This window comes from Heterodontus francisci, unplaced genomic scaffold (genome assembly GCF_036365525.1).
Source record: "Heterodontus francisci isolate sHetFra1 unplaced genomic scaffold, sHetFra1.hap1 HAP1_SCAFFOLD_43, whole genome shotgun sequence".
NCBI classification, from domain to species: domain Eukaryota; kingdom Metazoa; phylum Chordata; class Chondrichthyes; order Heterodontiformes; family Heterodontidae; genus Heterodontus; species Heterodontus francisci.
In genome coordinates, this window is record NW_027141852.1 from 6,816,461 (window position 1) to 6,841,869 (window position 25,409).

General features: G+C 44.5%; 1 non-coding gene across 1 annotated transcript; it reads left to right on the forward strand.

Moving 5' to 3' along the window:
* Window positions 1-2,518: 2,518 nt before the first annotated feature.
* Window positions 2,519-2,600, forward strand: trnas-gcu (transfer RNA serine (anticodon GCU)). Its single transcript has one exon. It is a non-coding gene; the product is annotated as a tRNA-Ser (tRNA).
* Window positions 2,601-25,409: the final 22,809 nt, after the last annotated feature.

The following is a 25,409-nucleotide window of genomic DNA, read 5'->3' on the forward strand; positions in this document are numbered from 1 at the left end:
ACGATCTATGCACATAGACCCCAAGGTCTCTCTGCTCCTCCACATGCCCAAGAACCCTACCGTTAACCCAGTATTTTGCATTCGTGTTTGTCCTTCCAAAATGGACGACCTCACACTTTTCAGGGTTAAACTCCATCTGCCACTTTTCAGCCCAGCACTGCAACCTATCCAAGTCCCTTTGCAGACGACAATAGCCCTCCTCGGTATCCACAACTCCACCAACCTTTGTATCATCTGCAAATTTACTGACCCACCCTTCGACTTCCTCATCCAAGTCGTTAATAAAAATCACAAACAGGAGAGGACCCAGAACTGATCCCTGTGGCACGCCACTGGTAACTGGGCTCCAGGCTGAGTATTTACCATCTAAGACCACTCTCTGCCTTCTATCAGTTAGCCAATTCTTAATCCAACTGGCCACATTCCCCACTATGCCATGCCTCCTGACTTTCTCCATAAGTCTACCATGGGGGACCTTATCAAATGCCTTACTAAAATCCATGTACACCACATCCACTGGTTTACCCTCATCCACTTGCTTGGTCACCTGCTCAAAGAATTCAATCAGGCTTGTGAGGCAAGACCTACCCCTCACAAAACCGTGCTGACTGTCCCGAATCAAGCAGTGTCTTTCCAGATGCTCAGAAATCCTATCCCTCAGCACCTTTTCCATCAACTTGCCTACCACCGAAGTAAGACTAACTGGCCTGTAATTCCCAGGGTTGTTCCTATTCCCTTTCTTGAACAGGGGCACAACATTTGCCACCCTCCAATCACCTGGTACCACCCCCGTCAACAGAGAAGATGAAAAGATCATTGCCAGCGGCTCTGCAATTTCATCCCTTGCTTCCCATAACATCCTTGGATATACCCCGTCAGGCCCGGGAGACTTGTCTATCTTCAAGTTATTCAAAAACCCCAACACATCTTCCCTCCTAACGAGCACTTCCTCGAGCTTACCAGTCTGTTTCACACCGTCCTCTTCAGTAATACACCCCTTCTCATTCGTAAATACCGAAGAGAAGTACTCATTCAAAACCTCACTTATCTCTTCCGGCTCAACACACAGTCTCCCGCTATTGTCCTTGACCGGACCTACGGTCCCCCTAGTCATCCTCATATTTCTGACATACGCGTAAAAGGCCTTGGGGTTTTCTTTTATCCTACCCGCCAAGCATTTTTCATGCCCTCTCTTAGCTCTCCTAATCCCTTTCTTCAGATCCTTCCTGGCCATCTTGTATCCCTCCAGAGCTATGCCTGTGCCCTTTTTCCTCAACCTTATATACGCATCCTTCTTCTTCCTAACAAGACTCTCAACCTCTCTTGTCAACCACGGTTCCCTCACATGACCATCCCTTCCCTGTCTGACAGGGACATGCTTATCAATGGCCCCTACTATCTGCTCCTTGAAAAAGTTCCACATTTCGACCGTGCCCTTCCCTGCCAGCATATGCTCCCAACTTATGCTCCTCAGTTCCTGCCTGACAGCATCATATCTACCCTTCCCCCAATTGTAAACCTTGCCCTGTTGCACATACCTATCCCTCTCCATTACCACAGTGAATGCTACAGAATTGTGATCACTATCTCCAAAGTGCTCGCCCACCAACAGCTCTATCACTTGCCCTGGTTCATTACCTAGTACCAAATCCAATATTGCCTCCCCTCTGGTCGGGCAGTCTACATACTGAGTCAGAAAAGCTTCCTGGACATACTGCACAAACACTACCCCATCCAAACTAATCGATCTAAAGAGTTGCCAGTCAATATTTGGGAAGTTGAAATCCCCCATAATTACTACCCTGTGACTTCTGCTCCTTTCCAAAATCTGTTTCCCAATCTGCTCTTCCACCTCCCTGCTGCTATTGGGGGGCCGATAGAAAACTCCCATCAAGGTGACTGCTCCTTTCCTGTTCCTGACCTCAACCCACAGTGCCTCAGTCGGCAGATCCTCCTCGAAAATTCTTTCAGCAGTTGTTACACTATTTCTAACTAACAATGCCACCCCCCCACCTCTTTTACCACCATTCCTAATCTTATGAAAACATCTATAACCATGTGTTTTATTCTGTTGTATTCTCTCACAGTTTGTTTGATGATCAATGTTCCATCTCACTCTCTGTTCTGGTGAAGATCAGAAGCAGTGATATCTGTTTACACGACCCGACAAGTCGGCCTGATGCTGTGGCTCGCTGATCATGTGGGGTTAAAGCAATTCTTCCAGTCAGTTAGTTCAGTTTTCATTTCATGAGAAATTCGGTCATCATGACTTCATCAGTGACCTAATGGTTCAGGTGTCTGAGTGATGTTAATCATGATGTGATGAAATGATTGTATGTTCCAGTCTTTCCGTGGTGGGTTTTCACACTGAGTAGAAACGTGTTGGACATGGTCTGGAAATGTTTCACACTGCTCCATTCCCAACTTCATTTACTTGCAGAAGATATATTTCCATCATTCCACAGCTGGCTGCACAGCCAGAAGCTGTGCTGAAGGTGACAGCTATGTCGCTGCAACTGACAAGGTGGCCGAGAGGTTAAGGCGATGGACTGCTAATCCATTGTGCTTTGAACACGTGCGTTCGAATCCCATCCTTGTCGCTAGTTTATGAGCTGTTTCGTGTATTATTTATGTTGGGTGAGCTCATGTGTCAAGTCAGCCTCGAAACCTGTTCTTGTCAATGTCCAGACAGTGATTAAAGAATTTGTTATACTTTATTAAAATTGAGACAGACAATTGGAATTCTTCACCCAAACTGCACTGGAATGAAGATCAAATAGGGATCACGAAACGGAGCAGGATTTTTCCTCCCCTCCTTCCTTCCATCATTACTTTCTCTGGATTTGCACCAAGTGAAAGACAAATGGGAAAAGCAAATGGCGAGGGAGCAGATGCAGAAAATTATCCTTTGGCAAGAAATTTATTTTCAAATCTTCTTGATAGATTAAGTGAGTGAGCAATGCTTTGGCAGATGGAGTTTAAAATGAGGGGTCATCTACTACCTACGATAGATCAGAGTGTTTTTTTGTAAGAGGTGAGATGTTAGAAACGGTTGAGGAGCAGAGACCCGAATACTGAATTGATAAAAGCTGGTAGAAAATAATGTGAAAAGTGAAAAGAATCTGAAGTTTGGAACTCATGTTGTAGTGATATAAAGCTCTGTGCTCCTGAAGTATATGTCCAAGCCCAGATTGTGGGGAATCTGTGGAGAGTGATTTGGTTTTTATTCATTCTTGGGTGTGAGTATCGCTGATAAGGCTAGCATTTATTACCCATTCCTATTGCCGTTGAGAAGGTGGTGGAGAGCTGCCTTCTTGAACTGATGCAGTCCATATGGTGCAGGAACACCCACAGTGCTATTGGGGAGGGAGTTCCAGGATTGTGACCCAACAACAGTGAAGAAATGGCGATATCGTTCCAAGTCAAGATGGTGAGTGACTTGGAGGGGAACCTGCAGGTAGTGAGTTCCCATGCATCTGCTGCCCTTGTCCTTCGAGGTGGTAGTGGTCACGAGTTTGGAAGGTGCTGTTGAAGGATACTTGGCGAGTTGCTGCAGTGCATATGGAGATGGTACACACTGCAGCCACTGTTTACTGGTTGTGGAGGGATTGAATGTTTAAGGTGGCGGGTGAGGTGCCGATCAAGTGCGCTGCTTTGTCCTGGATGGTGTTGAGCTTCTTGAGTGTTGTTGAGTGGGATGTATTCCATCACACTCCTGACTTGTGCCTTGTAGATGGTGGACAGGATTTGGGGTGTCAGGAGGTGAGATACTTGCTGCAGAATTCGTAATCTCTGACCTGCGCTTATAGCCACAGCATAGATGTGACTAGTCCAGTTACGTTTCTGGTCAAGATGTTGATGGTGGGGGATCTAACGATGATAATGCTTCTGAATATCAAAAGGTAGATTTTTTTCTCTCTCATTGGAGATGTTCACTGCTTGGCACTTGTGTGGCCAGAAGGTTGCTTGTCACTTATCAGCTCAAGCCTGAATGTTGCTCAGGTCTTGCTGCTTGCAGGCACAGACTGCTTCGGTATCTGAAGAGTTGTGAATCATCATCTAACATTCCCACTTCTGACTTATGTTGAAGAGAAAGTCGTCAATGAAACAGCTGGGATGTTTGGGTCTACGACACTACCCTGAGAAACTCCTGAGGCAATGTCCTGGGCTGAGATGATTGGCCTCCACTAACCACAACATCTTGTTTTTGGTAGGTATGACTTCAACAAGTGGAGGGTTTTCCCCCTGATTCCCATTGACTTCAATTTTGCGAGGGATCCTTGATGCCACACTCACTCAAGGGCAATCACTCTCACCTCTCCTCTGGAATTCCAGTCTTTCGTCTCTGTTTGGACCAAGCTGCAATGAGATCATAAGAACAGAAGATCGGAAGAACTCATAGCAGGAGTAGGCCATTAGGCCCCTCGAGCTTGCTCCGCCATTCAATAGGATCATGGCTGACCTGATCATGACCTCAACCCCACTTTCTTGCCTGCCCACATAACCCTTGGCTCTCTTGTAGATAAAAATCTTGAAGACATTCAATGACCCAGCCTCCACTGCTCTCTGCGGTAAAGAATTCCAAAGATTAATGACCCTCTGAGAGAAGAAATACCTTCTTAAATGAAAAAGCCCTAAATCTGAAACTGTGTCTCCTAGTTCCAGATTCCACCACGAGAGGAAACATCCTCTCAGCATCTACCCTGTCAAGCCCCCTCAGAATCTTATATGTCTCAATACGTTCTCCTTTCATTTTTCTCAACTCCAATGAGTATCGGTCCAACCTGCTCAACTTTCCTCATGAGTCAACACCTTCATCACAGGAATTAATCCAATGAACCTTCTCTGAACTGCCTCCAATGCAAGTATATCCCTCCTTAAATAAGGAGACCAAAACTGTACACAGTACTCTAGGTGTGGTTTCACCAGCACCATGTACATTTGTAGCAAGACTTCTCTACTTTTATACTCCATCCCCCTTGCAATAAAGGGTAACATTCCATTTGCCTTCCTAATTATTTGCTGTACCTGCATGGTAACTTTTTGTGATTCATGTACGAGGACACCCAGATCCTTCTACACCGCAGCATTCTGTAATCTCTCACAATTTAAATAATATTTTCCTTTTCTATTCTTCCTACCAAAGTGGATAACCTCACATTTTCCCACATTATACTCTATCTGCCAAATTATTTCCTGGAGTTGAGAGACCCTGGCAGAACCTAAATTGAGCATCGATGATCAGATTATTGCTAAGTGTGTGGTGCTTGTTAGCACTGTTGGTGACATCTTCCATCACTTTGCTGATGATTGATAGTAGACTGATGGGGCGGCAATTGGTCAGATTGGATTTGTCCTGCATTTTTTTTGTGGAGAGGGCACACTTGGGCAACTTTCCACATTGTCAAGTAGATGCCCGTGTTGTAGCTCCACTGGAACAGCTTGGCTGAGGGCGCAGCTAGTTCTGGAGCACAAGTCTTCAGTACTAGTGTGGAAGTGAGCAGAAAGGCATGGCACTATGCTGAATGGGAAATATAGCCAATTTAGGAATAGTAGCTTTGCTGAGCTTTGATTTTAAGTGGCAGAAACCACAATGAAATAGTTAAAAGTAAAGGCAGAGCGTGTGAGACTGTAAAGACTAGCCGACACTGGTAATTGCAAAGACATCTGTTCTTTATGGCCTGATTGTGTGACTCCCTGTGGTTTGGAACAAATGGACTCCTGTGAATCAAATGATGTCCATCCATGTGTGAGTGATAAGGAGTGCTCGGCCCCTCTTATCTTCGTGAACTGCCACTACTTAATGTAGCTGCAGACTGCATGAAACACTCAGGAATGTACACCTAATAGAGATAGCAGGATGCGCCGCAATTACTTGTCACAAGGTAGAGACAGACTCATGATCCATGTCGGGAGTGAGACTAGAATGATTATAAATGATTCCTATGCTCTTGCTAATTAGCTTGCTTGTCCGCTTTGTTTTATCTTGCTGGTACAAAACAATATTTTATTAGTAACAAGTATGTATTGAAAATGGAGTGTATTGGAACCTCAGTAACAGATGTACTGCATGTCACCACGTGGGTGAAGTCGCATTGTATCGCACTGATTGGTTAAACAAGGGGGTATAGCATGAATCTTAATGTATAAACAGTAGTACCTGTATCAAAAAACTTCACTTACTCTAGTGGACCAGACAGACTCTGGGTGGAGTCAGTGTCGTTGCATTAGAGTAAGTCAGCCGGCTAAATGCGCAAATAAAGTAATTGATTTTACCTACACATCCGACTCAGTATATTTAATGAACCAGACTGAAGCCAAAAAGAACTCAGATTTACACTAGAGCCGGAATGTTGTTAGGGCCCATAGTCTTTGCTGTATCGAGTGCCTTCAGCTATTTCTTGCCATTATGTGGAGTGAAGCAAATTGGCTGAAAACTGGAAGCTGTGATGCTGGGGACCTCAAGAGGCCGAGATGAATCATCCACTGAGCAATTTCTGACTGAAGATGGTTTCAAATGCTTCAGCTTCATCTTTTGCACTGACGTGCTCGGCTCCACCAACATTGAGGATAGGGATGTTTTTGGAGCCTCCTCATCTGGTTCGTTATTTAATTGTCCTCCACCTTTCATGACTGGATACCTAGTTTCTCAGGGCAGTGTCCAAGGCCCAATCATCCTCAGCTGTTTCATTGATGGCTTTCTCTTCAACATAAGTGAGAAGTGGGAATGTTCGCTGATGATTCACAACTCCTCAGATACTGAAGCAGTCTGTGCCTGCAAGCAGCAAGACCTGAACAACATTCAGGCTTGAGCTGATAAGTGACAAGCAACATTCTTTGATCGGATCCTGATTGAGATATCCGTGCGTGGAGCAGTGGGATGTATGGAGAGTGATTCTGAAGAGGATGTCTGAGCCTGGAGGGCAGAATCTGTGGAGAGTGGTCCTCAAAGGATGTCCGTGTCTGGAGATTTAGGATCTCTGAAGAGGGTCTCCGAGCCCATAGTGCTGGGATCAATGGAGAGTGATCCTGAAGTGGGTGTCCGAACCTGGAATGGCGGGATCTGTGGAGAGTGATCCTGAAGTGGGTGTCTGAGCCTGGAGGGCAGAATCTGTGGAACGTGATCCTGACGAGTGTGTGTAAACCTGGAATGGAAGCTTTCTGTAGAGGTACAGGTGGAGGCCATTCATTCCCAGTATTTTATAAAGGTTTAGCATAACTTATATGCTTTTACTCTATGCCTCTATTAATAAAGCCAAGTGTCCTGTTTGCTCTTAGCTACCTTTTCAATCCTTCGAACATTGGTGTACATTGTCTCTCTGCTCCTGCACCCAGTTTAGAATTGTAACGTTTCATTTATATGGCATTCTTCCTTCCAAATTGTATCACTTCACACTTCTCTGTGTAAAATTTCATCTGTTATGTGAAAGCCCATTTTACCATTTTTTTTTAAGTTCCCCTGAAGTGTGTTACGATCACTGGCATAGGACAAAATTCCTGAGCATTCTTTGATGCTATCTCCATAGACAGAGCAATCTTTTACGCGAGCTCAAATGTAGGATTTTGTGTGTTTAGTATCTTATTTCACCCACCAATATAAGCACAAATATGTCACGTAAATCCTGTTCACTGCAGTCCCTGCTGCTGTTTGCTGCCTATATTTACAGATTTTTATCTCAACCTCGTCACCATGTTCTCTAATATATTCAGGGGGCATCAGCAGAGAAAATGTTCAACAAGCATGGCAAGTGCAAGGAAATGTTTATTTATGTCATTATGTCATGAACATAATATACAAATTTTTACATGTGTGAATCATCAATATGTGTCTTCATAAATGGAACCCCGTCACAATAAACACTGCCACCTTTCAATGTTTAGCAGACAGGTTTGACGGCCTGATGTGTGTGATTCCCATATTAATGTGTTTGTACAAAGTTCGGGGAAAGATGGAGATACGAATAATTTACAGGGAAATCTTTTAAGCATATTACCACATCGCTCACTCACAAAGATCTGCAAACACATGGATTCCAAAAGAACCTGAGTACAAAATCACCTAAAATAAACACAGCCAGAGAGACTTGCAATAACCTGTAGCTCAGGGAAAGTACATGATGTTATGGAAGGGATTCTGTTTCTTCTGTTAAAATAATTTTTGAAGAAGTCATAATCAAACTGAATAAATGTAGGACCAGTTCTTTTTCAAGAGAGCACCAAAAGAGCCAATTTGGCAACTATGTTTACTGGTTGTCACATGATTCAAGTTAAGTATAGAACAGAAACCCTGGTAACCGGGAGAAATATGGTTAGTGAAGTCAGTCATGCCCCTTGATTGGACAACCTTGGCAGCAGCAGCGCAAACCTAAGACAGCAGAAAACTCACATCCTTTGGTTGTAGCAGTAAGTGTGTTTTACCTGCTGGAGTGAGCAGCTGATAAAGTTAACCTGAAGAATCGTCAAGGAAGGAGAGAAGACCACAACCCAGTTTATTTTCCAGAAAATCTTTAAAAGACCCTGAGAAGTCCACTGAGTTAATTCATCTTGTCGCATGTCTTTGAAGAAGGCCTGCTAAAATTAATTCTCAATGCCTTCTGAAAAGAACTGATCTAAAATACCCTAGTGACCTGTCTACGTATACTCGGAAGTTAGACTGTATTCCAGTTTTGGAGCAACATATCTCATCTGATGATTTCTTCAAAAATGAGCAAATAAACAGCCCAAGAGGTTTTTTTTGTCTGGAACAGAGTGCTGAATTAAAAAAAAAATCCCTTTTATTTTTTCAGCTATCCGGTGTGTGTGTGTGCGTGTGGCTCGAAGATAAAGAAAAGGACTTTAAAAGTTGTTCAAGGTGAAAAAGGAACTTTTAAAATTTCCACCTGTGTGTTTATGCTTTACTTCATGACTAGTTAAAACTTGTTCGACAATAAATGGATAATTTTGTTGTTCATTAAAGAAACCTGGTCAGTGTCTTCTATTCTGGGAAAAAATAGAGTATATGATTGACTGTATCAGTATGTGGGAAAAGTTCACATAGATGTTGTGACCTGTGGAGAAGTGGGATGAGAATAAAGAGTGCCCTCCTCTGCCCTTAGTTGTCACAGCACTTGTGATCTGGCTCAGCAGCTTAATTGGTTCGAGTGTTTGTCTAATAATCAGAAAATCTTGGATTCATATCATGGCTTCAAAAGTTTAGCTATCAATCATTTACATCCATTTTCTTGTGAACTTTAACTTTTCTTATGAATTTCATTCACAAAAGAAAACAGCTCAATGGTTGTCTTTGTGAAGGATGCGAGTTTGAAATGGCTGTTCCTGCTCGGACAGATGTCCAGTGCTAATATTTCAACGGCAACTCAATCCCCTACAATTTCTTTGAGAGCAATGTGTTTGCAGTTGCATTTAACCTGGAAAACAGCTCAACATTAACCTCACTGAAGGAAACTGTGACCGTGTTGTATGTTTCAGAGTGTTTGTGTCATTTTGTGTCTCTTTTAAGCAAGACTATAACACGACGCAAAGGGGAGGGTTGATCCGAGGTTTAGAATATATTATCATTCAGGAGCAAGAAAAATCAAATGGAACAAAATAAGAAAACCCAGTCGCCAGATTTGAGAATCTGTAGATCCGCTTTGGGAAAGTGAATCAGAGCAGAATGAAGGGTGAACTGTCCGACTGCCCAGAAGAGATGAAGACACAGCTCAGTCAGCACGTTCCCCTGGTTTATGATGCTGGAACATTGCTCACACAGAAATTATTCAATCAATATTCATCTGCCAAGTCGGTCTGAGGCTGTGCCTCTCTGATCACGTGGAGTTAAAGCAATTCTTCCAGTCAGTGAGTTTAGTTGTCATTTCATGAGAAATTCGAAGTCATCATGACTTCATCAGTGACCAAATGGTTCAGGTGTCTGAGTGATGTTAATCATGATGTGATGAAATGATTGTATGTTCCAGTCTTTCCGTGGTGGGTTTTCACACTGAGTGGAAACGTGTTGGACATGGTCTGGAAATGTTTCACACCACTCTATTCCCAACAGGCCATGACCTGATGTGATGGAAATGTCATTTACTTACAGAAGCTGCATTTCCATCATTGCACATCTGGCTGCACAGTCCGGATCTGTACTGTCCAAACAGCTGACAAGGTGGTTGAGAGGTTAAGACGGTGGCGTGCTGATGCATTTTGCTTTGCATGTGTGGGTTCGGATCCCAATTTTGTCGTTGGTGTATGAAGTGTCTAGTGCATTGTTGTGGGGGAGCTTTTGTGGAAAGTTGGCCTGGAAACATGTTCTTATCAGTATCTCGCTGGTGATTCCAGAATTGTTTATACTTTATTAAAATTGAGACAGACAATCGGAATTCTTCACCCAAATTGGACTGGAATGAAGATCAAATAGGGATCACGAAAAGGAGGAAGATTTTTCCCTCCCTCCTTCCTTCCATCTTTACTTTCTCTGGATTTACACCAAATGAAAGACTAACGGGAAAAGCAAACGGCGAGGGAGCAGAAGCAGAACATTATCCTTTGGCAAGAAATTTATTTTCAAATCTTCTTGATAGATTAAGTGAGTGAGCAATGTTTTGGCAGATGGAGTTTAAAATGTGGGGTCATCTAGTACCTACGAAAGATAGATCAGAGTGTTTTTTATAAGTGGTGAGATGTTAGAAACTGGAGAAGCAGAGACCCACGTGCTGAATCACTAAACACTAACGGACTGGTAGAAAATAATGTGAAAGGTGAATGGAATATGACGATTGGAACTCACGTTGTAGTTATGTAAAGCTCTGTGCTCCTGAAGTAAATGTCCAAGCCTGAATTGTGGGGAATCTGTGGAGAATGATTTGTTTTTTATTTATTCTTGGGTGTGAGTATCGCTGGCAAGGCTGGCATTTATTGTCCATCCCTAATTGCCCTTGAGAATGTGGTGGGGAGCTGCCTTCTTGAACTGCTGCAGTCAATGTGGTGTAGGAACACCCACAGTGCTATTGCAGAGGGAGTTCCAGGATTTTGACCCAACAACAGTGAAGAAATGGTGATATAGTTCCAAGTCATGATGGTGAGTGACTTGGAGGTGAACCTGCAGGTAGTGGTGTTCCCATGCATCTGCTGCCCTTGTCCTTCGAGGTAGTGATCACGGGTTTGGATGGTGCTGTCGAACGTTACTTAGCGAGTTACTGCAGTGCATCTTGTAAGTGGTACACACTGCTGCCACTGTGCTCTGGTGGTGGAGGGAGTGAATGTTTAAGGTGGTGGGTGAGGTACCGATGAAGAGGACTGCTTTGTCCTGGGTGGTATTGAGCTTTTTATGTGTTTTTGGAGCTGCAGCTATCCAGAAAAGTGGAGAGTATTCCATCACACTCCTGACTTGTGCCTTGTAGACAATGGACAGGCTTTGGTATGTCAGGAGGTGAGATACTTGCTGCAGAATTCCCAATTTCTGTCCTACGCTAAAAGCTGCAGCATAGATGTGACTGGTCCAGTTTAGTTTCTGGTCAATGGTAACCCCCAAGATGTTGTTGGTGAGGGATTCAGTGATGATAATGCTGCTGAGTATTAAAAGGTAGATGGTTTGATTCTCTCTCATTGGAGATGTTCACTGCGTAGCACTTTTGTGGCAACCAAGTCGCTTGTCACTTATCAGCTCAAGCCTGAATGTTGTTCAGGTCTCGCGGCTTGCGGACAAGGACTGCTTCAGTATCTGAGGAGTTGTGAATCATCACCTAACATTCCCACTTCTGACTTAAGTTGAGGTGAAACTCATTAATGAAAGAGCTGAGGATGGTTGAGCCTAGGACACTACCCTGAGAAACTCCTGAGGCAATGTCCTGGATTGAGATGATCGGCCTCCACCAACCATAATTATCTTGCTTTGTGCTAGGTATGACTCCATCAAGTGGACAATTTTCCCCTGATTCCCATTGATTTCAATTTTGCTAGGGATCCTTGATGCCACACTCACTCAAGGGTAATTACTCTCACCTCTCCTCTGGAATTCCACTCTTTTGTCTCTATTTGGAACAAGCTGCAATGAGATCACAAGAACAGAAATAGTAGCAGCAGGAGGCCATTTGGCCCCTCGAGCCTTCTCCGGCATTCAATAGGATCATGGCTGATCTGATCATGGCATCAACCCCACTTTCTTGCCTGCCCCCCATAACCCTTGACTTCCTTGTAGATAAAAATCCAAAGATGAACAACTGTCTGAGAGAAGAAATTCCTCCTCATTTCCTTCTTAAATGGAAAATCCCTAATTCTGAAACTGTGTCCCCTAGTTCTAGATTCCACCACGAGGGGAAACATCCTCTCAGTATCTACCCTGTCAAGACCCTTCAGAATCTTATATGTCTCAATACGATCACCTCTCATGTTTCTAAACTCCAATCAGTATAGGTCCAACCTGCTCAATCCTCCTCACAAGACAACCCCTTCATCTCAGGAATAAATCCAGTGAACCTTCTCAGAACTTTTTTTTAAATTTCCAACATATACTTTATTCGTTAAAAAAACTATAAAAAGATACATTACAAAACAGTTCAAAAACAGCACCAAGTCAACAATACAAAGATTGCAAAGGAGATCAGTTTCCTTCAGTACAGGAGTGAATTGCCTCACAACCCTTCCATTTCATTTTACCTGCCATGTACTTTTTGCAGCAAACAAATATTTTCTGGAATAAAAACAAGAAATACTGGAACCACTCAGCAAATCTGGCAGCATCTGTGGAAAGAGAACCAGAGTTAACGTTTCGGGTCACTGACCCTTCTTCGAAAGTGACAAATATTAAAAATGTCACAGGTTATAAGCAAGTGAGGTGGGGGTGGGGCAAGAGATAACAAAGGAGAAGGTGCAGGTTGGACAAGGCCACATAGCTGACCAAAAGGTCAGCAATATAAAAGGTTGTAAAAAATGTAAAAAAGCAAAAAAGAAGAAAAAAGAAAAAACAACTAAAAATGAAAGTAAAATGGGGGGCTGTCATGCTCTGATTTTATTGAACTCAATGTTCAGTCCGGCAGGCTGTAGTGTGCCTAATCGATAGATGAGATGCTGTTCCTCGAGCTTGCGTTGATGTTCACTGGAACACTGCAGCAATCCCAGGACAGAGATGTGAGCATGAGAGCAGGGGGGAGTGTTGAAATGGCAAGAAACCGGAAGCTCAGGGTCCTGCTTGCAGACCGAGCGGAGGTGTTCCGCAAAACGGTCACCCAGTCAGCGAATGGTCTCCCCAATATAGAGGAGACCACATTGTGAGCAGCGAATACAGTATACTACATCGAAAGAAGTGCAGGTAAATCGCTGCTTCACCTGAAAGGAGTATTTGGGGCCTGGGATAGTGAGGAGAGAGGAGGTAAATGGGCAGGTATTACACCTCCTGCGATTGCAGGGGAAGGTGCCATGGGATGGGGACGAGGTGGTGGGGGTAATGGAGGAGTGGGCCAGGTTGTCGCGGAGGGAACGATCCCTTCGGAATGCTGACAGGGGAAGGGAGGGGAAGATGCGTTTGGTAGTGGCATCACGCTGGAGGTGGCGAAAATGGCAGAGGATCTTCCTTTGGATATGGAGGCTGATGGGGTGGAAAGTGAGGACAAGGGGAACCCTGTCACGGTTCTGGGAGGGAGGGGAAGGGTTGAGAGCAGAAGTACGGGAAATGGGCCGGACACGGTTGAGGGCCCTGTCAACAACAGTGGGGGGGATTCCTCGGTTGAGGAAAAAGGAGGTCATACCAGAAGCACCGTCATGGAAGGTAGCATCATCAGAGCAGATGCGTCGAAGACGGAGAAACTGGGAGAATGGAATGGAGTCCTTACAGGAGGTAGGGTGTGAAGAAGTGTAGTCGAGGTAGCTGTGGGAGCCGGTGGGCTTATAATGGATATTGGGAGACAACCTATCCCCAGAGATGGAGACAGAGAAGTCGAGGAAGGGAAGGGAAGTGTCAGAGATGGACCACGTATGGGTGAGAGAAGAGTGGAAATTGGAAGCAAAGTTGATAAAGTTTTCCAGTTCGGGGCGGGAGCAAGAAATGGCACCGATACAGTCATCAATGTACCGGAAAAAGAGTTGGGGGAGGGGGCCTGAGTAGGGCTGGAACAAAGAATGTTCGACATATCCCACAAAAAGACAGGCATAACTAGGACCCATGCGGGTACCCATAGCGACACCTTTTACTTGAAGGAAGTACGTGGAGTTGAAGGAGAAGTTGTTCAATGTGAGAACAAGTTCAGCCAGGTGGAGGAGGGTGGTGGTGGATGGGGACTGGTTGGGCCTCTGTTCCAGGAAGAAGCGGAGAGCCCTCAAACGATCCTGGCGGCGGATGGAGGTGCAGCGCGATTGGACGTCCATAGTGAAGAGGAGGCGGTTGGGACCAGGAAACTGGAAATTGTCAAAATGACGTAAGGCGTCAGAAGAGTCACGGATGTAGTTGGGAAGAGACTGGACCAGCGGAGAAAAGATAGAGTCAAGATAGGAAGAAATAAGTTCAGTGGGGCAGGAGCAGGCTGACACAATGGGTCTGCCGGGACGTACCCGTTTGTGGATTGTGGGAAGGAGGTAGAAGCGGGCTGTCCGGGGTTGCGGGACTATGAGGCTGGAAGCTGTAGAGGGAAGATCTCCAGAGGAGATGAGGTCAGTGACAGTCCTTTGGACGGTGGCTTGATGTTCGGTGATGGGGTCATGGTCCAGAGGGAGGTAGGAAGAAGTGTCTGTGAGTTGGCACTGAGCCTCTGCAAGTAAGAGGTCGGTACGCCATACAACAACAGCACCACCCTTGTCTGCAGGTTTGATGACCATGTAGGGGTTAGACCTGAGAGAACGGAGTGCCTCAAGATCAGAGGGGGACAGGTTAGAGTGAGTGAGGGGGTGGGCAAAGAAATTGAGATGACAAATGTCTAGCCGACAGTTTTCAATGAAGAGATCAAGAGCGGGTAAGTGGCCGGGGCGGGGGGGAGGGGGGGTCCAAGTAGAGGGAGAATGCTGGAGGTGGGAGAATGGGTCTGCTGGTCGGGAGGAGGACTCCTGGTCAAAGAAGTGAGCCTGGAGGCGGAGAAATATTTTCTGGATACAGCCCGAGGGGATTTCCATGGATCCAGTCCCTCACTTCACCTTGGTGGGGGTACCTTACACAGTGGTCTTCCCCAGTGAACCTTTGCAGCGGCTGCCCCAAGCTGTAGTGCGTCCCTCAGCACGTAGTCTTGGACCTTGGAATGTGCCTGTCTGCAACATTAGGTCGTGGACAACTATTTGCGCTGGAAGACCAGCAAGTTTCGGGCAGACCAAAGGGCGTCTTTCACCGAATTGATAGTCCTTCAGCAGCAGTTGATGCTTATCTCGGTGTGCATCCCTGAGAACAGCCTGTGGAGCACAGACCCCTGTGTTACACAGCTGCTTGGGATGAACCGCGATAAAAACCACTGCATCTTTTTCTACACCTGCTTTGCAAAGACAGACAGGGCAGTCCTCTCTCCTCTGTCTTGTTTGTTTGCTGTATTGAACCCTTTGCTGAGTCTATCAGGAAGGATGCAAGCATAAGCGGGGGGGTTACAATCCGAGGCAGTGGAGTCACTCAGGTTAAAACTTCCCTGTACCTGGATGACGTCGCCGTCTTTTGCTCGGATCTGCTGTCCGTTCGCAGACTGATCAGCATCTGCGACCAGTTCGAACTCACCTCGGGAGCCAAAGTTAACCACGGCAAGTGCGAGTCCATGTTCTTTGGGAACTGGGCTGACCGATCCTTTGTCCCCTTCACCATCAGGTCAGACTACCTGACGGTGCTGGGGATATGGTTCGGAAGAGCCGGGGCGTGCACCAAAACCTGGAAGTAGCGAGCAGCCAGGATACACCATGAGCTGAGCATGTGGGAGCAGCAATCTCTCTCCATTGTGGGTAAGAACCTGGTGATCAGGTGCGAGGCGCTCACGTTGCTGTACGTGGTGCAGGTCTGGCCCATACGCCACTCCTGCGCTGTGGCGATCACCCGAGCCATTTTCCGCTTCATATGGGGTTCCAAAATGGACCAGGTCTGGAGGGACACGATGTTCAAACCCCTGGATAAGGGCGGGAAAAATGTACCCAACGTCGCCCTCATCCTGATGACTACCTTCGTGTGCGGCTGCATCAAGCTGTGCGCAGATTCCCAGTGCACAATCTCCAAGTGTCACTACGTGCTGAGGTTCTATCTGTCCCTAGCGTTGTGAAGGATGGGCCTGGTCACATTGCCGCGGAATGCTCCATCCAGTTGGACCGTGCCGTACCACCTATCCTTCGTGGGAAAGTTTCTGTGGAAAAATATCTTTGACCACCAATCCTTCAGGTAGTGGTCTGCACGGAATGTCCTCAAGGCCCTACAGGAAAAGGAGATGGTGGATCCAGTCGGATGGTTCCCCGAGCAAACTTCCAAAGTCATTTGGCGGAATGCCTCATCACCAGAACTTTCAAACAAGCACCAAGATGAAACTTGGCTGGTGGTGAGAAGAGCCCTCCCCATCAGATCCTTCCTGCACGCCCGAAGTCTAACCCCCTCCGCACAATGCCCTCGAGGTGGCTGTGGTGGGGAAGAGACAGTTGCCCACCTCTTTCTCTGAATTGCCTCCAATGCAAGTATATTCCTCCTTAAATAAGGAGACCAAAACTGTACACAGTACTCCAGGTGTGGTTTCACCAACACCCTGTACATTTGTAGCAAGACTTCTCTCCTTTTATACTCCATTCCCCTTTGTAATAAAGGGTAACATTCCATTTGCCTTCCTAATTATTTGCTCTACCTGCATGCTAGCTTTTTATGATTCATATACGAAGAAACCCAGATCCTTCTTTCCCGCAGCATTCTGTAGTCTCTCGCAATTTAAATAATATTTAATTTATCTGTTCTTACTACCAAAGTGAATAACCTCACATTTTCCCACATTATACTCCAGCTTCCAAATGTTTGCCTGGATCTGAGAGGCCCTGGCGGAATCTAAACTGAGCATCGATGAGCAGATTATTGCTAAATGCGTGGTGATTGATATCACTGTTGATGACATCTTCCATCACTTTGCTGATGATTTATAGTGGACTGATGGGGTGGTAATTGGTCAGATTGGATTTGTCCTGCTTTTTTTTATGGACAGGACACACCTGGGTAATTTTCCACATTGTCGAGTAGCTGTTTGTGTTGTCGTTCAAAAAAAAATTATCTTAATAAATTATCGGCTGTAAGCACGTTTGTCATCGGGTTGAATAATTTCTGTGTGAGGAATGTTCCAGCATCATAAACCAGGGGAACGTGCTGACTGAGCTGTGTCTTCATCTCTTCTGGGCAGTCGGACAGTTCACCCTTCATTCTGCTCTGATTCACTTTCCCAAAGCAGATCTACAGATTCTCACATCTGGAGACTGGGTTTTCTTGTTAGGTTCCTTTTGATTTTTCTTGCTCCTGAATGATAATATATGCCAACCTTGGATCAACCTTGCGTTGTGTCCCAGTCTTGGTTAAAAGCGACACATAACAGCACCAACACTCTGAAACAAACAACACAGTCACACTTTCCTTCAGTGAGATTAATGTTGAGGCGGTTTCCATGTCGAATGCAATTGTGAACAAATTTCTCACAAAGAAATTGTGGGTGATTTGAGCATTTGCACTGAATTTCTGTGCAAGGAGGGGCAGTTTCAAACAGCCATTCCGAAATCACTTCCTTCACAAAGACAAAGACTGTGCTGTCTTAACGTGTCACTCAACTTCACAAACAAATTTGAACTCGAAGTTCAGGAGAAGACAGAGTGGTGAATGATTGATAGTGTAATCTTTGGATGAGAAAAGATACTTAACATACAAAATCCAACATTTGAGCTAGCGTGTAAGATTGATCTTTCCATGGAGATGATCACTGGAACACTGGAACAGGCCCAAGACAGAAATGTTGACATGAGAGCAGGGGGTAGTGTTGAAACGGCAAGGAACCAGAAGCTCGGGGTCATGCTTTCGGACTGAGCAGAGGTGTTCGACATAATCTGCGTTTGGTCTCCCCAGCTTGGAGGAGACTGCAATGTGAGCAGCGAATACAGTACACTAAATTGAAAGAAGTACAAGTAAATCGCTGCTTCACCTGAAAGGAGTGTTTGGGCTTTAAATAATGAGCAGAGAGGAGGGAAAAGAGTAGGTATTATATCTCCTGCGATTGCATGAGAAGATGCCTTGGGAAGGGGACGAGGTGTCAGGGATAATGGAGGAGTGGACCAAGGTGTCGTGGAGGGAACTATCCCTTCAGAATTGTGAGAAACGTAGCCCACTTAATAATAATTTACACCAAGTCAAACTCTGAAGAAGTAAGTTTATTTAACGTTCTTGCAAGATCGGGTGTCCTTCAAGCAGGCACACCGATCAACATATTCAGTTCATGTTTATACAATACAAATCCATTTGTCCACGCCTTTATTTTACATTATTGGTTATAACGTATTATGACACTAACCTATCCTATGGTTGCGACAGTCTCCTCCTCTGTTTACTTCTCCCCCTACTCTAACTTTCTAGCCCCTAACTCTTGTTTTTGTTTTACCTTATTTGGCTCTCCATTGTGTGTTTTAACTTGCAGCTGTCAGCCTTTATCTTAGTGGGGCAGTTTCTTATTCACTACATCCTTTGTTCTAACTCTTGCTGTTTCTCTTTTATCTGCCTAAGCACAATTTTTAAGTGATGTACTGTCCCAAGGTATGTACTTACATACCCTTATCAGTTCTCTTTTTCAGTGATGTACTGTCTTAAGGTCTCCACTTACATACCCTTATCAGTTCTCTTTGTCAGTGATGTACTGTCTTAAGGTCTCTACTTACATACCCTTATCAGTTCTCTTTTTCAGTGATTTCATTATGTTGTGTACAAATGACTTCTTGGTAACTTTCCACAAGCTGTCGAAACAACATTTCAGTATTTCTTATTCTCACAATTCCCCCTTTTCTTTTACTTAATCCTTGTTGTTTTCTACATACTGCGGAGGTTTCTCATATGTCCTCTCAAATCCTCTGAGCATTATTTCAGCCGCCTTTTCAATGTCTGTATTTCCGTTGATACTATCCACTTTGTCATTACCTAACAGGTACATACTCTCTTCCTGGCCTCTTTGTATTGACATCTGCTTCGTCAAAGCTGTCTCAATCAATCGCTGTGTCAGCCCTCTTACACAAGGAATAATACAACACCCGATGGCTATTAGTATTCCGACAACCATGATCAGGGAGGTAAAAACCGAGATTATCATGCCTTTCCATTTTCCAAACCAGGATTCAAGCCACCCCGTCAGGGAAGTGTCTGCTCCTGAATTTTCGGCCATCTCCTCTGCTAAATTTGTTAACCCTTGCAGTGCTCGGGTGATTGAACCATCGGGTGCTGTGTTATTTGGGATAAGTGTGCAACATTTCCCTCCTAACATTATACACACACCTCCTTTTTCTGCTAAGATCATATCTAGAGCCAGTCGATTTTCCCAAGCCATTCTACTAGTGGCGTCTAATTGTTCAGCTATACCTTTTACCGCATCTCCAGTATAATTTATAAATCTTTGTTGGTTGTAATAAATATAATTTATCCAATCTACATTTTTGTTAATAGTGACCCACCAAAACAAAGACTCGAAACCGGCGGTTATTTGGTTTCCGGCCTTGAATTCATCAGGTACCCCTCTTGGGACCCCTATAAAATCCATGTATACCTGGTCGTCAAAAGAGTTCGCTATCGCTTCCCTTTTACCCCTTTCCCTCGTTATTATCTTTTGTTTCTCAAATGCCAAGGTGAATGGTATTGCCAATTGAACAATTGCGCACGTCCCCTTCCACTGGGAGGGTAGGGTCTGTCTCAGGATTTTTCCTCCGCAATACCACCATAAATCCGCTCTGGGAACATTCAATGATGAGTAGTTCCCTCCGCTGACTCTTCCAGTTACGTCCACAGTCTCTATGCATGACTTCAACTCTCCCATATTGCTGGTTAGCTCCGCACCGTGTCGACATACGCATGATGTGTGATTCACACTGGTGGCTAAAAATGAAGGGGGAGTCCTTGAATCTTCTTTCTCTAGGGGAGGGAACATTATTGACAAGGATATGCAAGTTTGAATACCCCAAGCCGTCTTATCCTGATATTGGGCTAACATGCATTCCATGCCCTTTCGGTCACGCTCCCACCCCAGCGGGAAAGGTACTACTTGAGCTATCGGTCTACCAGATGCACAAGCATAGCAATTGTTTTTGTTCAAACTTTTTTCAGTATATTTTATCCATTCTACCCAGGCATTTGTGTCCCCGTAACCGGTTTCTATCTCAATTGTCTTTCTCAAGTCTTTTACCTCTATTATTTTTACTATGTTAGGATCGTTATGAGAGGTCCCTTTTAGTTTGTTAGCTGGTTTACCAGTCTTATCTATTGTTACCTGAAAACAACATTTTAATTCACCTTTCTTTTTCCCTTCTCTAACTGTTACTCCAAACACCTTGTTGTCTAATTGGAAGTGGGTAATACAAAAACATCCAACCCATTTTATTTCCTGGCTACTTTTGAAAAGAAAGAAAGAAGGCACACAATATTACAGACAGTATTTCCGCGCTCGCGCCGTTATATTAAAAAAACGTTTGTTACTCAAAATCTTTTTAGCTTTATTTTCAATGGTTCTTCTGTTAATTCGGTTGTCCAAGTTCCTTCCTCGGCCGGGGTTTGTACCGGCCCCTTGATTCTTGTGTAGTGGGTCCAACCTCTTTCTGCCGTTCTTATGGCTGTTTCAGTGGTTAGGAGAGTCTGGTATGGTCGTTCCCAGTTCAGTTGTAGTTTAGTCTCTTTCCACGATTTCACCAGAACCCATTCTCCTGGTTGGATCTTGTGCACTGCAAATTCGAGAGGTGGTGTCTGTGCTAACAGGCCTTGCTTCCTGAGGAATGACAATGAGGAAGACAACGCCAGTATATAGTTCTTTAGAAACGAATCTTTAGTTTCTAAGGTTGGCGTCTTGCCCCTGGTTCCCATATAGGGTAATCCGAATAGCATTTCATAGGGGGACAGTCCCACATCTTTTCTAGGGGCTGTCCGAATTCTGAGTATCGCTATAGGTAAACATTTTGTCCAGGGTAACCTTGTTTCAAGTATCAGTTTGGACAGGTGTTTCTTTAAGGTCTGATTCATTCTTTCCACCCGCCCTGAAGAGGGAGGGTGCCAAGGGGTATGGAAGTCCCATTGGATTCCCAATCCCCTAACTATTTCTTGTTATAGCTTCGTGGTAAAATGACTTCCTTGGTCTGAAGTGCTGTGGTTGCCACAGCTTGCACACACTCTGGCCATCCCTTTTAGCTATTTCATTGTGGTTTCTGCCACTTAAAATCAAAGCTCAGCAAAGCTACTATTCCTAACTTGGCTATATTTCCCATTAAGCATAGTGCCATGCCTTTCTGCTCACTTCCACATTCCCCCCTTTTATCATTCTATGATAACCTTCTCTCTCTACTGATCAACTTATATATGATTATATATATTCACTAGGATTATATGGATCTATTTGCTCAAATAACATTTAAACAGTATAAGATAAAAGCAAATATAAAAAACTCAGCCACTGCTGAATCAGAAGGGTAGGCTGAGCCACCCTCTAACAAGGGGGTGTGTATTAGCCTGGTCTGTATGTTTTTCATTCTAACTTTTCCCTAGGATTGTCATGTCTGGGTGATAAGAAGAGTGCTGTTGAAATATAATGTCTCTCTCTCTCTCTCTCTCTCTCTCTCGCTGTACCAGCTGCAAGGCCAAGTTGCCTCTGCAGCCCTGAAGTTATGAAGTCATTTCTGATAAGCTGTCCCTCCCTACAGCACTGAAGCTAGCTTGTTAGCAGTACATGACTGATTAATTGTTTCAGGGTAGACTGAGCCACCCTCTAACAAGGGGGCGTGTATTAGCCTGGTCTGTATGTTTTTCATTCTAGCCTTTCCCTAGGATTGTCATGTCTGGGTGATAAGAAGAGTGCTGTTGAAGTACAATGTCTCGCTCTCTCTCTCTCTCGCTGTACCAGCTGCAAGGCCAAGTTGCCTCTGCAGCCCTGAAGTTATGAAGTCAGCTAGCTTGTTAGCAATACATGACTGATTAATTGTTTCATCTTAAATGTTCCCATGCAATTCTGTTCTTAAAAATTCTAAAATCTAAATTCTGTTCTCACAGTCCCCCCTTTTGATTCTTCAAAACATTTTTAAAAATCAATCCCTTGATCCCACCTAGGTGCCTTTAATGGTCTCTATTTGTCTAGAAACAGCCTTCAACACCCAGAGGGGTCGCACTCAATACGTCGCCTGCTTGTGCCATAAGAGGGGCCTGCGGTAACTCTGTAAAGGCATAAGTTTTGCAGGGGCTTCAACTACTTGTTTACAACAATGCCTTTTACTATCAGATTTCTAAGGTCTTTCATCTGGCCCCTATGGCCGATATTATTGTTATGCCACTGCGGGTCTTGATTAGGGTATTTTTGTTCAGCTGGTTCGTTTCCCCCTACCCCGGGAGGGTTTTCTCTTTCCCAAATTATCAGGGGTCTTCTACGAGGACTTTCATTTCCTTTTTAAACTCTCTTACCTCTCCTGACGTTAATGGTGCACTAACAAATCCAATTTCATTATTTCCTATTGGTACCTCTCTCAAGGGCATCATTGTCTTAGGAGACTCTCTGTCTCTATCGTCGTCGTTATCGTCGGGTTTAGGGGTGGTCCTTATTGCTGTCCTTAGATCATATTTGGGTCTTTTTCTCCTTGGTTTTTGACTCTAAATCCCAATACTCCAACATCCGTCCCAATGGACTTTCTGGAGGGATGTTGCCGGCAGACTTTCCTTGTCTCCCATCGTCTTCCTTTTTAGACGATTTATTTCCCATGGTTAACTGAAGGGTCTTGTACCCTACGGTATTCACCTCCTAGCTGAAGGGTCTTATACCTTACGGTATTCACCTCCTAACTGAAGGGTCTTATACCCGACAGTATTCACCTCCTAACTGAAGGGTCTTGTACCCTACGGTATTCACCTCCTAGCTGACGGGTCTTATACCTTACGGTATTCACCTCCTAACTGAAGGGTCTTATACCATACAGTACTCACCTCCTAGCTGAAGGGTCTTATACTGCAGGACTGTAAAATTCACTCCTCAAGGACATTTGGTACTTTGAAGGTCTTATCCTACAGTTAACCATAAGTCACCAAGATAATACTTAAAAGTCGTTTTTCTTACCTTGGTCCGTGCACGGAGTTGCCTGACTTCACATGTGTACCTGGCGCACTAAATACTCGTTCAGAGTGACTTCCCTAGGATCGTTTTCAGTCAATTACTCGGGTCCGCTACCAACGAGAGAAACGAGACCGTTTTTAAATTAATGGGACGCCTCTTCTCGTCTGTCGTCGGCCGCGGTCCCGGCGATGATGAAGTGATCCCGGACGAGCCCCCAATTGTGAGAAACGTAGCCCACTTAATAATAATTTACACCAAGTCAAACTCTGAAGAAGTAAGTTTATTTAACGTTCTTGCAAGATCGGGTGTCCTACAAGCAGGCACACCGATCAACATATTCAGTTCATGTTTATACAATACAAATCCATTTGTCCACGCCTTTATTTTACATTATTGGTTATAACGTATTATGACACTAACCTATCCTATGGTTGCTACAGTCTCCTCCTCTGTTTACTTCTCCCCCTACTCTAACTTTCTAGTCCCTAACTCTTGTTTTTGTTTTACCTTATTTGGCTCTCCATTGTGTGTTTTAACTTGCAGCTGTCAGCCTTTATCTTAGTGGGGCAGTTTCTTATTCACTACATCCTTTGTTCTAACTCTTGCTGTTTCTCTTTTATCTGCCTAAGCACAATTTCTAAGTGATGTACTGTCCCAAGGTCTGTACTTACATACCCTTATCAGTTCTCTTTTTCAGTGATGTACTGTCTTAAGGTCTCCACTTACATACCCTTATCAGTTCTCTTTGTCAGTGATGTACTGTCTTAAGGTCTCTACTTACATACCCTTATCAGTTCTCTTTTTCAGTGATTTCATTATGTTGTGTACAAATGACTTCTTGGTAACTTTCCACAAGCTGTAGAAACAACATTTCAGTATTTCCTATTCTCACAGAATGCTGACAGGGGAGGGGAAAATGAGGTAGGTGGTGGCATCACGCTGGAGGTGGTGGAAATGGTGGAAGATGATCCTTTGGATGTGGAGGCAGGTGGGGTGGAAAGTGAGGACAAGGGGGATCCCTGTCGCAGTTCTGGGAGGGAGGGGAAGGGGGAAGGCAGAGGTTGATGGTCCTGTCAACTACACTGGGAGGGGGGCAAGGGGTGGGGGTTGAAATCTGGTGATGTTGTTGAATTTAATTTCAAACACTCTTTGAACTCTCTGCCGATGAAGACTGAAAAAAGGAAGAGCAACCACACAACAAGGGTCTCAAATCCAAGACCCTGAGATTAAAAGTCTCATGCTCTACCAACTGAGCTAACAAGGCCTGAAACAGTACTTCTACTCTGATACAGTAAATCTACTTACAGAAGCCCCAAAGTGTGAGAAATTCCTCTCACTCATCAATAATAAATCTGAAATCTTTTTACCGTCCAAATGCTGCCATCTATTTTGTCAGTATTTATTTCTCCCTCCTTTTTATTTAGTTCATGCATTTCTTCAGAATTTTTTTTTTCAATTATATCTGAGGGAAGAAATGAACAGATCTGGCAGCTCAAAACTGGACATCCATGAGGCACTGTGGGCCATCAGCAGCAGCAGAATTGTATTTAAACACAATATGTTACCTCATGGCCTGGCATATCCCTCACTCTACCATTACCATCAAGCCAAGGGAGCAATAGTGGTTCAATGAAGTGTGCAGGAGGGCATGTCAGGAGCAGCACCAAGCAGACCTAAAAATGAGGTGTCAACCTGGTGAAGCTACAACACAGAGTTACTTGCATGTCATATAGCGGAAGCAGCATGCAATAGACAGAGCTAAGCAATCTCACAATCAACAGATCAGATCAAAGCTCTGCAGTCCTGCCACATCCAGTCCTGAATGGTGGTGGATAATTAAACAATTAACAGGAGTCACAGAGAGTCATAAAGTCGTACAGCATAGAACCAGGCCCTTTGGCCCACCGCGTCCATGCCGACCATAATGCCTATCTATACTAATCCGACCCGCCTGCATTTATTCCATATCCCTCCATGCCTTGCTCATTCAAGTACCTGTCCAGATGCCTCTTAAATGTGACTACTGTTCCTGCCTCCACCAGGCAGCTCATTCCAGATACCCACTATTCTTTCTGTGAAAAATTTACCCCTTTGACCCCCTTTAAACCTCCTCCCTCTTAGCTTAAATCTATGCCCTCTAGTTTTAGTCACCCCTACCATGGGAAACAGAGTCTGGCTATCTACACTATCTATGCC